Genomic DNA, 15,164 nt, shown 5'->3' on the forward strand with positions numbered 1-15,164 from the left:
ATCTTTATAGTCCACAATGTGCATTTTCAGTTGCTTGAGCTAAGGGGAACCAATCACCAAGTCACCTCCAACAACATGTAGCACAAAGACATGTGGAATAGTGGCTTTGCACCCGCTCATTGTGACTTCAAGAGAAGGAATATAACCCTCAACATCCATGATGCCAAAATTTCCTTCTATCACCCTCACACTAGGGGCAGGCTGCACTAAGATGTTCAAGAATTTGGCTATTCAAGGCTGGAGGAAACTATCAGAGCTGCTTCCATCCAATAGAGCCCGAACCTCTAATTCTTGAAAGAGAGCCCTGATTCGGATAGTGGATGAACCAGAGGTACCATGCATGGGATTGTCGAATAGGTGATAGTCAGTTACTTATTGCTCAAGGGTATGGAGTAAAGGATCTACTACCTCTTCAATCGTGGCTTACTGCTCCACATCCGGGGCTTCCTCTTCTTCAAGCTAAAATAACATGAAGTTCCAATTTGGGCATTTATGGAGAGTTGTATACTTCTCATCGCACCAATAACACAAATCGGTAGTAGATCTTTTACTCCAGATGAGAAGTACACGACTCTCCGTAAATGCCCACATCGGAGGCTTGGAGAGACTTGAATTTCAGATCCATTGCTTCCTTCAATCGAGCTCGTTCAAATCTGTTCTCCTCTATCATCGACTTCATTATCTGAAACAGCTTCTTGACATCGGCCTCCAAACTCTTCATTCTAGTGTTGTCTGCCAATCTGCCATGCCAATGAAAGCACTAAATGGAAGGTACTTAATAATGCAGATGGAAAATGACGTTGTATTGATGGTTCAGAATAATAATTACAAGGAAATTCGAGCTATATGAGTTTGTAGTATTACTTGAAGACAAAATAAACTAATAAAACAGTGGTATGAACTAAGAAAAGAAAGTGAAGCAGAAACATAGCAATGCTCGTCGTGCATGAGGACCTGGACGAAGAGAAGAATTAATTAGAACAGATACAAGGAATTTGATGTAACCAGAAGACGGAAGAATAGAATGATAAAATGGCACTATACCAGGCTCAAGCTACTCTGTATAATCCTTCTATTTGGTATTTATGATGCGTTCTCTCAAGCTTCTATGCACGTCTGAAGGAGGTGGGTCAGCAGCCACGTGTCTCTGCTCTGTAACTAACTTTCCCTTAATAAAATTGCTTGTATTAGAGTGCTCACTCCCATCCAATTCTGTTATTCTCTTTCTTACACTATTCTTCAAACTTTAAACATAATCAAACAAAATATTTGGGTGAGGGAGAAATCATTTTTCTTCAAACTTTCAACACAATAAAAAACAATAACTAAACTTTAGCAGTTCCAGCTTTGATAACTTTCCAATATCTCGAGAAAGTTCCAAAAGCTTGTGAAAATTTGTAATATTGATATTCTTTAATGGGGTAATATCACACAACTCGTTAGGCAATTTAATATCTTTCGTAGTAGTCAATGTTCAATTCCACTGCATTTCGAAATGCTTCCAAAATTGGGATGTTGTATAAAATTTAAGCATGATTTGGTTCAAATTATATAAATTAATCGGATGAATTTGGTTTGATAATTATAATGTGGACAATTAGATTTATTGTTGTTGTCATAATAAATTGATTTTATTCTAATTTATTAAAATATAAATTATTAACCAATTTAATAAACACATCCAATAGTAATGTGACATATATAAACATTTTTAAAAGAAAATATTTTTAATGTCTTTATCAAAGTGATTCCATATATATATATATATATAAAGTTATAGACCTTGAATGAAAGTGAGCAATAATTTTCGTATCAATTATATAATGCCCATCAATCCCGCTAGGAAATCAAAAGGGGTTTAGCCAACAACAAGTTAATAAGTGTTTTTGAATTGCACTCTATACTAATCAATTGTCATTAATTATGATTATTTAAATTTTATTTTTTAAAAGATACAAAATTAATGATTATTAATTATCTCTTCTTACTCTAATTCACCTTTTAAAATTTATTATGCAAATCCTAATTCTTCTTTCCAAAAAGTAACTTCGAAATTCCAAAAAAAAAATACCAAAAACATAAGATAAGGAATCATCTAAATCCTAAAAAAAACATACAAAACATAGAAAAAAGAATCATCTAAAACTAATAAAAAGAATCATCAAAATCTTAAGAAAAAAATATACAAAATATAAGAAAAGGAATCATGCAAAACTAATAAAAAGAATTATACGAAATTTAGGATAAAGAAACACAAACAACTAGTTAAAAAGAATCATTCAAAACCAAATAGGAGGAGGAGGAGAAGAGCCGTAGGGTGGCCGACGACGACGTCTTGGACTGCGTTGCGTGGACGGTGGGGCACTCGCGGTGGCGCATTGAGAGGAGGAAGCCACAGAGGCCGCGCATCGCGAGTGAAGGAGTCACCATGGATCGGAGTAGTTGATCGCGTGTTGCGAATGGGGCCTGGCGGTGGTTACGTTGCGACGGATGGAGAACCGTAGAGTGTAGATTTTGCACTGTCTGACGCGGCGGATGGAGGTCGCGATGGTGTTCGGTGGTACAGATGCGTCAGAATTATGATCCCGCAACGGTGAATGCGGCTATGTCCAACGGAAAAGGACGGCGGCGGGACGCTAGGAAGAGGCTGCAAGGTCTGATCTCCTAGAGTCTTTAAGCTTTACTGATCTGTACGTATAATTATTTTCTTCCCCAATAAGTAATGGCGAAACTTGGCTATTGCTTCAGTCACCGCATAGAATTCCTGGGCATAAGCTAACTGACGTTGTTTGTTAGTAGATAATTTCTTAAAAAAGAAGGCGATGGGGTGTTTATCTTGCAAAATTATTGCTCCAATTCCCGTACTAGAAGCATCAGTTTCCACTATAAAATTTTGATCAAAGTTGGGAAGTGCTAAAACTGGTTCAGAAGTAATTGCCTTCTTCAATGACTCGAATGCATGAGCAGCAACTGAGCTCCACTGGAATGCATCTTGCTTCAATAAATCCGTGAGAGGAGATACAATAGAAGCATAACGTTTGATAAAGTGCCTATAGTAACCTGTCGACCCAAGAAATCCCCAAAGTTGTTTGAGGTTTTCAGGTGTCGGCCAAGCTATTACAGCTTGAACTTTATCCTTCTCCATGTGGACACCCTTCTCAATGATGGTGGAACCCAGATAGTCAATTTCGAACACAGCAAACAAGCATTTTGACATCTTGACAAATAAGGATTCTTTCTGTAATGTTTGCAATATGATCTCCAAATGTTCTAAGTGTTGAGAAATAGAAGGGCTGTAGATCAATATGTCATCGAAGAACACAAGGACACACTTTCTTAAGAATGGCTGAAAGATATCGTTCATAAGATGTTGGAAGGTGGTTGGTGCATTTGTTAATCCAAATGGCATTAATAGCCATTCGTAATGTCCTTGATGTGTGCGAAATGTGGTCTTGTATCTATCCTTCGGCTTCACCAAAATCTCGTGATAACCTGATCTGAGATCCAACTTTAAGAAAATTTTTGCTCCAAATAACTCGTCGAGAAGTTCATCCACTGTGGGAATGGGAAATCGATCCTTGACTGTAATCAAAATTCAAAGCATAGTAGTCAGTATAGAATCTCCAAGAGCCATCCTTTTTTTACCAAAAGGATTCGTGATGAGAAGGGTCGCTTGGCTGAATGATGTCATTCTTAACATCTCTTGAATCATGCACTCAATTTGAGTCTTATGGTGGTGAGGGTATCGATACGGACTAACCCGAATTGGTGCTGCCCCTTCTACCAAGAGAATAGAGTGATCATGCAATCTTTGTAGGGGAAGCCCTGTAGGTTGCTAAAACACTATTTGATACTTTTGGAGGAGTTTAGCAAAAATAGGGTCCATCGTAGGAAAAAACGGCAAGGGAGTGACTGGATTCTGTGCAGGTTCTTCTATTGTGAAGACTTCCTCAATTGCATCAGTGTTGAAAAGACGTCGAATGTAGTGATACTGAGCTTGCTCTCGGGTGGAGTTCTTCTCACCATGCACTATAACAAACTCGCCATTATGAAGAAAACGAAGAAAAGCATCTTTATAGTCCACAATGTGCATTTTTAGTTGCTTGAGCCAAGGGGAACCAATCATCAAGTCACCTCCAGCAACATGCAGCATAAAGACATATGGAATAATGGCTTTGCACCTACTCATTGTGACCTCTAGAGAAGGAATATAACCCTCAAAATCCATGATGCCAAAATTTTCCACTATCACCCTCACACCAGGGGCAGGCTGTACTCGAATGTTCAAGAATTTGGCTATTCGAGGCTGGGGGAAACTATCAGGCTGCTTCCATCCAATAAAGCCTGAACCTCTAATCCTTGAAAGAGAGTCCTGATTCAGATAGTGGACAAACCAGAGGTACCATGCATGGCATTGTAGGATAGGTGATGGTCAGTTACTTGTTGCTCAAGAGTCTGGAGTAAAGGATCTACTACCTCTTCAATCACAGCTTACTGTTCCACATCCGGGGCTTCCTCTTCTTCAAGCCGAAATAACATGAAGTGCCGATTTAGACATTTATGGAGAGTCGTGTACTTCTTATCACACCAATAACACAAGCATTTGGCTCTCTTAGCCTGAATATTTGCCGAGGATAACCTGCGAATCAGATTTCGTGGAGAAGAAGCAAATGATCATTAGGATGGTGTTGGCAGTAATGGAGGTGAGCCTATACGTAGAAAACGCTTAGGTTGAGTTAAAGCTAGGGTCTGAGGGTTAACAGAGTGGAACGAGGCTAGCGCCATAGTGGCACTCGGATTGGGGGAGAACTTGTCCTCGTATAAACGGGGGATATTACGCCTTGACCTCGCGCCTAATGTCCTGTTGTAACCCACTGATGAAACAATCCCTTAAGGCGTCCGAGGGATCAATGTGGGATCTGTTAGGAATGCCACAAATTCTGCATAATAATCAGAAAAATGACCCTTGCTGTTGGGGTTTGAAAATAGGTTCTCTCGGCGATTCGAACAACAAAGGACCAAACTCAATTTCAATTGATCTCTTCAATTGGGTCCAAGAATAAAAGGGGGATGTACACTGCGTCATCTGAAACCAAGGGATGGCCATACCCGACATGTGCATCGCAGCGAGACCTACTTGTTCCTCCTCAGGAACCCGAAAGAACTCAAAATATTGATCAACAGAAAAAATCCAAGCTAAGGCATCAGATCCATCAAATTTAGCCAAGTCACAGTTTATCTTCCTTGGTTGCATAGTTCCACGCCAAGAATGATCCCCTTCGAAGTTTGCACCATGCTGAGAACCCAAAACAACCAATCGAGCCTGAGATGACTCATTAGCGATTTGGGAAATGGAGGCTTGGAGAGACTCGAATTTCAGATCCGTTGTTTCCTTCAATCGATCTCGCTCAGATCTATTCTCCTCTATTATTTGAAACAGCTTCTTGACATAGGCCTCCAAACCCTTCATTCTGGTTGCCATGCCAATGAAAGCACCAAATGGAAGTATTTAATAATGCAGATGGAAAAATGATGTTGTATTGATAATTCAGAATAATAATTACAAGGAAATTACAACTATATGAGTTTGTAGTATTACTTGAAGACAAAATAAACTAATGAAATAGTGGTATGAACTAAGAAAAGAAAGTGAAGCAAAAACGCAGTGATGCTTTTGTGCATGAGGATCTGAATGAAGAGAATAATTAATTAGAACAGATACAAGAAATTTGATGTAACCAGAAGAGGGAGGAACAAAATGATAAAATGGCACTATACCAGCCTCAAGCTGCCCTGCATAATCTTTCTATTTGGTATTTATGATGCGTCCTCTCATGCTTCTATGCACGTCTGAAGGAGGTGGGTCAGCAATTACATGTCTCTGTTTTGTAACAAACTTCCCCTTAGTAGAATTACTTACATTAGAGTGCTCACTCCCATCCAATTCTGTTATTCTCTTTCTTACACTATTCTTCAAACTTTGAACAAAATCAAACAAAATATTTGGGTGAGAGGGAGATCATTTTTCTTCAAACTTTTAACACGATAAAAAACAACAACTAAGCCTTAGCAGTTCCAGCTTTGCTAACTTTCCAATATCTCGAGGAAGTGCAGAAAGCTTGTGACAATTTGTAATACTGATATTCTTTAGTGAGGTAATATCACACAACTCATTAGGCAATTTAACCATATCTTTGTAGTAGTCAATGTTCAATTCCACTAGATTTGAAAATGCTTTCGAAATTGGGATAATGCTATTTATAAAATTTAAGCATGATTCGGTTTAAATTATGTAAATCGATCAAATTAAATTCAGTCTGATAATTATAATGTGGATAATTAGATTTATTGTTGTTGTTATAATAAATCGATTTTATTCTAATTTATTAAAATATAAATTATTAACCGGTTTAATAATACATCTAATAATAATGTAATATATATAAACATTTTAAAATATATATATATATATAGCTTGAATGAAAGCGAGCAATAATTTTCGTATCAATTGATATGATGCCCATCAATTATTTTATTGCCCTCCGTAAATTGACTGTTCGGCCCAGTTTCACTTTCATGGAATGCTTCCTAATTGCACCCAAGACACACCAATCAAGAAAGAAAAATTCTACTGTGCTGAATGCAATATTCTTCCGCACCTGCTGATGAAACGTGGGGTGGCTGTGGTTGGAACGCGTGTCCAGAAAGAAGGACTGACGTTCTCAAACTGATGGTTGCTGATGCCAAGAAAAGTCATGTGGGTCCCGCAATTGGCAGGGTTTGTGGAAGTTGTCCAATGTTAGCAAAAGATTAACTGATGATAATGAATGAAGTTAACGTTAATAAAGCTGGTGTAATTAATAATAAATTTTTTTGAATGGGCCGGCCCATTAAATAATTACCTGGATGGGCCATTGATAATGAAGATGCAGATTGGGTGGTCTGGGCAGAATGATAATATTTTAAGAAGAATAAGGAAGATAATTGGTTGGGCTGTGATGAAAAGCTCCAATAGTGTGGAGGGAAAAAAAGGATTGGGCATATAGGTATAGGAAAAGGATGCCTCATTACCTATAACATTTGAGTCTAGTGTTAGATGGTTTTAAATGCCAAGTTTTCTAAATAATTGAGTCCGGTGTTTAGAATGGTTAACATACTTCCCTGTATGCCAAATTGTTTATGTCCTAAAATGTTTAGATCAGTTTAATGGGTTAAATTTGTCTGTTAACGTTATGTTTAAGCAAAGATTAAGTGATTTTACAGTTAGTTAGTTCATGGTAGTTTTTAATAAGGAATGATTAAAAAAAAGATGTTAGGTATAAACAGTATCCTAAAATTCAAATAGTTGAATGAGATTTAAAAAAGGAGTCATTAAAAAAGTCGTTTCGAATATTGTAAATAATAAAAAAAATTCGAATTAGTATTTGCGGACTTGTAAAAAATATAATAATAAAATGAATATTTAATATCTCAATAATACAATAGGAGGAGAAAACAATTAGAAATAAATTTTGTAGTCATGTTACAGCAGTTGTCATTTTCGTAAATTTAGTTAATCATTTGAGATTTATTTGATATATTTGATATATGTTATATCAATAAATGTAGTTACAATAAATTATTTATGTGTTTTAAAAATTCGTATTATATTGTGTATGGCCGATCACAATATTAAACTAACTGGTAGCAGAAAGTACAGAAATGTAACAAATCATAAAACGCAACAGGGATGACCTGGAAGCATGTTTCTATGTAATTCGAGTCAGAGGAATTTAGTTGATTTCAAGAGTCCGTTGATTACAATGGTCAGTGCGGTTGAAAATCCACGAGACCTATGGACGATCGTGAATCCGTTGTCGATTGCGCATGTTCGTGCCATCAATGAATTATGTAATAAGTCATGAAGAACTTTTAAATCAATACTACAGTTAAGGTTAGTGATAGAAACATCGGTGGATATTGTAGGTAGGATTCGATTATGAAGTTGTTGTTAAATTAAGTATTTTGAAATAATGACTAAATTTTATTAGGTATGATTATTATTATGAATATAATGAAATATGCATTAATAAAGAAATCAAATATTTTTGTTGATAAGAATATATTTTTTTTTAAGATTATGTAATATTTATTAATAGTATATTTGAAAAGATACATATGGTATATAATAGTATAATGAATATAAATTAATGAGTTAGTAAGTAATAAATTTCTTGTTGTAATAGTAAAATAAGATTCAAAGTGTGTTTTTATGAAAAAAGACTGAAATTTTATATTTTTATTCAATAATAACTGCATTATAATTTGTTGAGAAAAATAGTCTAAAATTTGAGTATTTTAAAAAAATATTGGTGAAGAAGAATAGCTATTCACAACATGACCTAAACCTTTGTTAATTATGTCGGATTAAGACTTTACACACTATTAAAAATCGCTAGATCTAAAAATAGACATGAAACAATTACAACCGGACTAGTACAATATTAGTAGAACCTTTTAAAGACATATTTTGTTTTCTTGTAACAAGGTGGTCATTGTCATCAACAGCACCCTAATTCATATCCGTTTCCAGCAATGTTATACCTGTATATCAACAAAGAACAATAACTTAGTAGACCAACGGCGGGTATTTAGGAAAAAAAGTTTTAGTTATGTCGATATTCCGACGATGAAAATATTTAGTGTGGTTGGATTTCCGCGAGCTAACGGTCGATTGTGAATCCGTCATAGGTTGCAAAGTGTTTAGGGTATCTTCTTATTTGAACTTACGGATAGACCGAATGTAGTTGATAAAAGGCTCCAAGGTTAGTAGAAAGTTAAACAGTAATTCGACGGTAGACTCCATAACTATTTTCACTGACACATAGTTATTTTCTCATAATTTATCGTTTTAGGGCAACAGGTTTTATAATTTACATTTTCAAATGTATAGTTTATAAGATATGAAATTGACCGAAATCAAATATTTAAAAGTTTATAATGATAAAAAAATAGTAATTTTATTCATTTTAATTATTGAAATTAATTAAGTGAGACCATATTAGGGAATCAAAAAAGTTTCTCCTAGTGAAAAAGACAACATTTTTTTGAGAATCTATTTACTGTTTATGATGTAGAGACTAATGTGAAATTAACTTTTATACGCCAATTAGAAAAATTAAGTACTATATTTTTTAGGTTAATGGTCAAATTTTTTTTGTATCGATATCGGTTAAATATAAGGTACCTATTTTAGAGAGTTCGATGTTAGTTTCCGCTTTTGTTTTGAGCCAAAATGTATATTGGGAGTCACCAATGAGAATTAGGTATGGATATAGTTTCTGTTTGGACAGTGCTATGGTGCTGAAACTAATATTTTTCAGCAGGTGCTGAAATGAGCTGGGCACGCTCGCATGTTGCTGTTGGTGTGACAGGGGAAGCTGTTGGTGTAACAAGGAGAAATCAAGAAGTAAGTGGAAACAGTAAAATACAGTAATTGGTTAGGATGGTGTCGGATAATTAAACAAAAAAGTTTGTATAAATTGAGGTGGTTATAGCTTGTTAATTTTTATTACAAATGGATTTTCCTTTTTTTTTTTTACTTACGGTGAGATTTTTTGGTAAGTAGGTAGACTACTAGAATGGACTTATATTGTATAGGAATGATCCAATATTTTGAAAATAAACATTTTAATACTAATACATTAACTAATACTCCTACATAAATTAACTAACTTAGTTCATAATTTCAAGAAAAAAAAAACTAACTTCATAAATTCTTATTTAATAATAAATGGTTAAATTGTTATCAAATAAATTAAATATTTTATTTTTCAAAATATCAACTAAAATAATATATTTACAAATTGATTTTTAATTTTTTTAATATTATAAAATATTTTTTTACAGATTTAAATTAGTTATCCTCTAATACACATTGAATCAACCTGTTAATAATGATTTAATACAGTTAATTGAATAATAACATTCTCACTCATTTAACACAATCTAATTAATTTTATTTTTAAATTATAGAATTAATTTTATTTTAAGTTTTTATTTTTAAATCGTTTAATTCATACTCAATTTTTTTCTAATTTTAAATAAATATTTATTAAATTTATCCTTATAAGACAACTTTTTTTTCCAAAAACCAAATATACATCACTTGCAATATAAACACATTGTATGACTATGTTTATTTTCATATTGCGTACTTACTGCATATTACTAGTTTTAATTAAATAAAAAATAAAACATAAAAATTAACAAGTTATAACCACCTCAATTTATACAAACTTTTTTGTTTAATTACCCGACACCATCCTAACTAATTACTGTATTTTACTGTTTCCACTTACTTCTTGATTTTTCCTTGTCACACCAACAGCTTTCCCTGTCACACCAATAGCAACACGCGTTTATTATATAGCGTGCCCAGCTCATTTCAGCACCTGCTAAAAAATATTAGTTTCAGCACCATAGCACTGCCCTGTTTGTTTTGATGTTATCCAGTGTCCAATATATTAAGAGTTTGTGTATCACCATTTTTTGATTTTATTTATGCGTGGTTTTTTACTTTTATAATAAATAAAAGTTAACAAGATCACTGTTATTAAATGTTAAGTTTAATAGAATAAATTTTTTTAAACATGAATCACTAAAAATATATTTCTATTTTAAAATGGATACATGTACTATAATAAAAGGCATATGTCTAATATATTTATGTATATGTACATATTAGTATTTAGTATAGTAGACCATTATTATTGCTAATATTTTAATGGGGATATAGATTAATACACATGGATATTAATGAATGCATACCATGAGTAGTTAAACGTTTTAGCCCGTTATAATGAAGGAAGTTTAAGTTCCAAGAAGATATATGCATTAAAGGAAATTGAATGCAGTTATAATGAAAATGAATGGTTGGACCGGAGGGGCTTTGACGGTTCACTAGACTGGGAATTTCAATAGGCTTACTTTATAAGTAATTTCCTTTCACGTTTCGATTGCGAGGGTTTATTTGAGAGGGCATGCTCATAATACTTCCATTAAAACTTAGGAGTAGCTTCATTCGGCAGGGGTTTTTTAGGAACCCATTCCCACAAAAGAAGTAGCACACATGTAACATGGTCGTTTCCGGTACTATGTGGTGAGGAGAGGAAGGGAGCCTGGGATATACACGACATGGGAGGAATGCAACCAGCAAGTCTTCGGCTTCAAGGGAAGCGAGCACAAGGATTTCATGGTAAGGAGTGACGCGAAGGCCTGGTTTGAACTGCGGAAGAAAGACTCCGAAGTTGAGAAGACGGTAACGAAGAGTAAAGAGTTGGAGGTAAGGTTTGGAGAACTGAAGGTTGGAGAGTCAATGATTGTTGCTGCCGAGGGGAGCAACGAATCTGGATCAAGGGCGACGAACCTCCTCCTGCATGAGCAAGGTATCTCTGTCTGTTAAGTTTGAGGATTACATTGCTTGCTCATGTTTATTTTAAACTAATTTCTATTACTGGCTGTGATATGTATTTCCATCTCTGGCAACAGATTTTTCACCAGAGTTTGGCTCAAGGGCGACGAACCACCTCCTGCATGAACAAGGTACCTCTATTTGTTAAGTTTCAGAGTTACAATGGTTTCTCATGTTTCATTTTACGCTTCTATCTCGTACTGGGTGTGATCTGTGATGTCATCTGTGGCCACAGATTTTGCACCAGAATTTGACAAGGAATCGTTCGTCCTCGTGGAAGACATGGAGCAGTTGCTACTCAAGGTTTATGAAGAACTTAACGTTGGTCCACCAGTGTTTTTCCTCCGTGACGGCTACCGGATGGGAGGAGAGGATTATCACGGGTTTGGGGTCTATTTGCAAAGCCACAGCAAGGGGATTAACTTTTTTGTCTCGGGAAGGGTCTCCACTGATCAGAAATGGGCAAGGCAGGATGCCGCCTTCATCACTTTGGAGAGGCTCCTAGAAGAGGCGGAAGTGAAGATTTTTTACTTCAACTATCAAGTTGCTCTTAGGTTCAAAGAACAGGCAGCTGAGGCACGACGCATGGCAACGATGTCTGTGCCGGAGCGGGTTGCGATACTCGAGCAAGAGAATGCTGACCTGAAGCGTAGGTTGGAACTCTTTACCCACATGTTCAGGTAGTGAGCCGGGTTGTAAACGGCTACGGGGTAAGTGCATGGATTTTTTTTTTTGCTTAGGTCTTTTGTGTTTTCATTAGATTGGGGTTGTTGTATGGTTGATTATGTTCGAACCTTGGTTAAATGGCAGTTTTAATGTTATGTATCTTTAGTTTGGCTTTCCAGAAAGACAAAGTCTATTTGTGGTTTATATCTTGTTACTAAGAGGTTCTGGTATGCGTGAGATTAATCGTATCCATTTATTAATTATTCATTTTCAACGAGATGCTGGGGTTTCTTAATATGGTTTCGTTGTGAGGCTAATATTTTCGCATGATGAACTAAAGAAATGTTGATTCACAAGTGAGTGGTCCAGTTACCTGAAGTATAATGGCACAATTAGGGTCACATTATTAGGGAACTCCTACTTGATAATTAAGGAAAGTTCCGTTACCACTGGTCAAGTGTTGTTTACTACTTAAACTTGTGGTCAGAATAATGTAACTCAGCCTGCTATCTAATTAAGAGAAGGTAACAGTTTTAGGAAATGCTTTCTTGGAGAAGACAAGTACAACGCTTGAAAAAAGTAATCTTAAAAGGATAGGAGGTTGGGAATATACGTCTTGATAGGGTAAGGGCTAATCTTTTCACTTAGTCGATATATTTTAGCTTACTGCAATCGTAGCCCTAACGTCTTCACGGTCACGTCGCCCCAACTTCCCTGGGGTCAGCTGTTGCATACGTGAGGAGTCAAAATAAAGGTGATGTTGACATATCGAACCGAAGAAAGTTTAAGCGTGAGAAGCACGTAGGCGAGACTTAAACGTGTATTTTTTATTTCCCAGTCTTTAACGTGGTGATTTTTTCGTTGTCTCCACTTGTAATAAGAATATATATTAATTACAGAAATCTAACCTATTTCATTTCTATTAGCGAGTAAATGAATATACATATAATGCCTATTGAAGATAAGTAAAGATAAAAAAACCAACATTAACAAGAAGGCCACAAAAGTGTGTGAATGGTAAAATTAATTTTAGTTACTATCAAATTATTGAAAAAATTAGTTACTCAAAACTTTTGTTTACAAATATGATAAACCCTAAACGTATATGCCAGAGGCCACGCAATTTTACCATTTAAAAATTTCTAGAATTAACGGTAAATGATAACTCGTTCGTTTTTTGTTAAGTTAATACGAATTTTGTAAAATAAAATAGGATTTTTCCCGTCAAGCAAGGCGAAGGTTCGTACATCTTGATTTCAATATGGATACAATAAATATTATTTCATTAATTCTACATTATTGTTATAGTAATATAGTTTGCAGAATAAAATGTTTAACTTATTTATTTGGAAAAATCTTCATAACTCGTATTATTATAATAAAGCATAATAATGGTGAACTTATTATAATAGTCTATCTCAATGAACACTTAACACATAAGGAACTCTTATTATGTTGATTTTCTTTGAACGCACCATAAAATCTCTCGTTTTTAAATTAACCTGGATTAATTTTTAGGATTCTTCGGACCATGGTTCTTGGAAAAGAAAAGTATCATTAGGTTTATCCTTGTGTCAGGTTATAATCTCTTATCATCATTATAATCCTGAACCACACGACAATAGGTGTCACATCCCCCTTCTCAGTTGGTTATGCTGGGAGTAGGTTGAATACGGGTCATCTCTGTCTGTCAAAATTTGATTATTTTTTACTGAAAAGATAAGCTACCTTGCATTAATATAGGCTCAGTCTCTGAATAGGTTCCGATTAGCAGCACTATATAACAGTGCACCCCAATTTATAGTTAAATAAAAAGTTAATTTACATTTACCGCCAATTTGATTTGATTTTCGGGTCCGCCTATTCGTAAAGCAAGTGGGTTTCTTATAATTATTGGGTGGGCCTGCTTCACGAATTGGGCCTCCTTTAACGAAACCTGTTAGGGGTGTGTACATGTTGGTTGCAGCAAACAAAATAAAGCAGTACTCTTCCTTCCACATTCCCATTGGTATCGTGATTGTATGTGAGAAACAGGAAATAAAGTATCCGGTATGTGATGAGAAAGTGAAGAGGTCAACAAAGGAGATAAGTACCCTACTCCACAACCCCGCAGAGACAACCGATGTAGAGGCCTCGCTTGCCAGGTAGAAATGGTGCTATCTTTTTATATTTTAGCTCTTTGCATGAAGTTTTGTATTCGTATCCAAGTATAACACAAACCATTCATTCTTTTTCACCAGTGAGGTTGCGACGGGGAATGCTGGTGGGCGTGGAGGCAAGTTGTTAGCGGACAACATGTTGACCGTACTGAACATGGTGCAAGAGGTAAGCCGAAACTTCTGACATCCATTCTCTCGTGTGTAACCACAATATATTCCGGGACGTAATCCTTCTTCATCATTGGTGGACGAAATTGTGATCACTATTCTTTTTGTATACTCTGATGACATTGTTTATTTTCACAACTCCGTTCAACTAACCAGCAAGTGTACTGGGTCGTCCAAGTAATAAACCTTACGTGAGTAAGGGTCGAATCCACAGAGATTGTTGGTATGAAGCAAGCTATGGTCACCTTGCAAATCTCAGTTAGGCAGATTAAAATGGTTTATGGTTTTAGAAAATAAAAATAAGAAAATAGATTATATGTAAAATAAAGGGATAGAAGACTTATGCAGATTCATTGGTAGGAATTTCAGATAAGCGGATGGAGATGCTGTAGAGCTCTTGGACGCCTGCTCTCCTACTGCTTCTACTCAATCCTTCTTATTCCTTTCCATGGCAAGCTTTGTATAGGGGTTCACCATCAACTGTGGCTACTTTCTTCCTCTCGGGGAAATATCCTGTGCGGCTGTCACTCGCACAGCTAACCAGTCTGGAGGCATCACCCATGGCTGATGGCTACATCCCATCCTCGCAGTGAAAACTAATGCTATGCACTCTGTCACAGTACGGCTAATCACCGGTTGGTTCCCTCCCCTACTGGAATAGAATCCCTCTTTTGCGTCTGTCACTAACGCCCAGCAGGTTAAAGTTTGAAGCACGTCAC

This window comes from Arachis duranensis, chromosome 7 (assembly GCF_000817695.3).
Source record: "Arachis duranensis cultivar V14167 chromosome 7, aradu.V14167.gnm2.J7QH, whole genome shotgun sequence".
NCBI classification, from domain to species: Eukaryota; Viridiplantae; Streptophyta; class Magnoliopsida; order Fabales; family Fabaceae; genus Arachis; species Arachis duranensis.